Genomic DNA, 2,674 nt, shown 5'->3' on the forward strand with positions numbered 1-2,674 from the left:
GCTGAACTTTTCAGGGAAAATTTTGCACTGGGGGAGTTACCTTCTCTTTGCCAACTGAGTTTTATATGTAAAGATGTTAATGGTAATGGATTGAATTGTCTAGAGGATCTTTGCATGAAGGGGAAGCCGGATTTCCCGGCATTACTTAAAAAAAAACATAAGAAATTAAATAAAAGATACAAGTATTTTTTTCAATTGAAAGTAAGGAGCAACATTAAAACTTAAAACGAACATAAATTATTACGTATATCAGGGGATTGCCCCCTCCTCAATATCTCGCTATTTAAGCCAAAGTTTGACTTTTTCTCCCAGTTCTTCAAGAAAGACCACTGGTTTACCCAAGCTCCTACTCAAGGTGGGACATTAAATCTTGGTGGTAGGTTGGAGACAGGGCCGTATCCAGGATTTTTGTTCAGGGGGGGGGGTTCACTAATTTTTTACTTTTTTTGGGGGGGGGATTTACTAATTTTTGACTCAGTTTTCGACTGATTTTACTGATTTTTACCTAGGTTTTACTAATTTTTTACTTATTTTCGAGTCGGTCAAAAATTCCGGGGGGGGGGGTTCAAACCGGGTAACCCCCCCCCCCTGGATATGGCCTTGGTTGGAGAATAAGATTTTTGAAGTCATTTCTCCGTTTTTGGCGCTTATTTTAGAAATTGGGGCTTTACACAAGCTTACCCATTCTCCTGGCTATGCTCTCGTGCTCGGTGGTTACCTGCCATTCTCCTGGCTATGCTCTTGTGCTCGGTGGTTACCTGCTTTCAAAAATAGTGTATACCATGTTGTTAGCGGTGGAAGAGGTCTATATAAGGCACGGTCAGGCGTTATTTGGCTGTGGTTTGCTTTCGAATAGTGTAGTATGTGCCATACATCGAGAAAAACTGACCTTCTGAGGTACACACCAGGTAGTTTAGAGTGGCGAACCCTTCGAACTATCTATGGTTGAATGGTAACCGGTTTACTAATCCGCAATTTTCTATTATACACAATTTTCAATAATCCACTATTGCATCACGATTTTCCAGTAACCGTTGAAATACTTGGTGTTCCTTTTCGGCCGTTTAATATAATATCATTATTGTACTGTAATTATTTTATTCTGTTTTTTTTTTCTTCAAGGCAATAACCAGGAAAGGATTTGATTTGTCATCATTTTGCTTGAGGTAATTCAAAACCGCTGACTTTTTTCCACCAAGAGGAGCATGATGTCACTTCAAATGAGCTCGTGCAAAATTATTCAAGTTTCAAATCATTTTTCCGACCGCATAAGTATAACCAGTTTTGACTAGTTTCAGTGATGTAGGTGTCGTAGGAAGTTTCAAGTAATCAGGAATTTTGGCATTTCTGTAATGTGATTTATCTTCGCTTCAAGTTGCCTTTATTGTGATGCTCAGTTAAAATTTTCGCGGTCTTTCACCGTCTCTGACACATTCCAGTCGATTTTTTTTTGTTACAAATAATTGTACATTCTAGTTACTTATTAAAGCTTTAAATGTGTAAGACAGTGTTGCAACAAAGCCTCATAAAGTTTATACAGTTTGAAAAAATACGACTATAAACACCTATTTTCCAGATTGGGATGTGCCATTCTTCCAAGGTGCTCTATATAAGTTAATGCTCAAATTGGCTAATCCCTGTTTTGGATTCCTTAGGCATGAGCGTTGATTCCACTTCCATTATGTATTAGAAAAATAAAAGAGCTAAGTTGTAAAAGAGAAGAGATGGAACCAGTGCGGTTTTGAGAACCAGAAAATGACCATTGAATTACATTCTCCGAGATAAATTATTTTTCTCTGTTGGTGGAATAAACGAGATATAAGCTTTATTCTTCTTTGGGAGAACCAGAATTATTCTGAAAGTTGCTTCTAAAAGTTCAACCAACTAATATGTTTCAAGTTAAAGAAAGACTATTTCACAAGGCACGATACTGCCACAATTTGTTATTATCTGAATATTGAAAAAGTTCCGCAACCCAGTGAAATGTTCAGGATGCATGTTGAAATAAGATGGAGATTAGGCCTAGTCTCGTAAAAGACTAGAATCACCCAGTGGTGTTTTATAGTGAAGAGTCATACGTTTAAATTGCGAATTTATTACAATCCATTGAAAGTTAAGTTTCATTTTCAAAAAGTGAAGCGATAAAAATTTGAAGCTATACTGCCTGATTAGTTTGACCTTCTTTGCAAATTTTTTTGACATCTTGAGAATTAATATAAAGCCATTTTATCACAACAAATATTCTGTAGCACCAAGGAACAATAGTGAAAGTATACGTACAATCTATCTACACAGGTGAGATTTTACTGTGATAATGAACTTGATGTAGCCTACTCTCAAAAAGTCAAATTTCATTTTCAAAGGATAAAAAACGTTTTAATTAATTTCAGAAAGTTTCATCTTCAGAACGCTAACTAATCGTACACGTTTATCTGGTTCTTTGCAAATTTTCTGGATAAACTTCTAAACTTATTCAAAGTTTTTTCTGAGCGAGGTTTATTTAACAAGGCTCATTCTTTAGTTGTAATTTAGTTCAGAAGGATGTTTACATATTGGAAAAACACATATCTAATTAAATATTTTCAGTGGAGCTATCAGTTCCTGCTATTGAAGAAATCTGACTTAAGCAAAGCCCTTTATGTCAAATTGTGCTTGTTGACTTGTGACAAGAAAA

The 2,674-nt window shown here is 35.8% G+C and overlaps 1 protein-coding gene across 2 annotated transcripts in view; it reads left to right on the forward strand.

Annotated features, from left to right (window-relative positions):
* The first annotated feature begins 1,476 nt into the window (after positions 1–1,476).
* The window catches only part of LOC148939359 (bestrophin-4-like), a 121,657-nt gene continuing 120,459 nt past the window's right edge, over positions 1,477–2,674 (forward strand). For both annotated transcript variants that reach the window (XM_089107117.1, XM_089107118.1), the window contains exon 1: positions 1,477–2,674. This exon is cut by the window's right edge and continues 206 nt beyond it. The gene's annotated coding sequence lies outside the window, so the exon portion shown is untranslated.

The sequence above is a fragment of the Artemia sp. Qi Xiang Cuo genome, chromosome 21 (assembly GCF_049724085.1).
Source record: "Artemia sp. Qi Xiang Cuo chromosome 21, ASM4972408v1, whole genome shotgun sequence".
NCBI lineage: Eukaryota > Metazoa > Arthropoda > Branchiopoda > Anostraca > Artemiidae > Artemia > Artemia sp. Qi Xiang Cuo.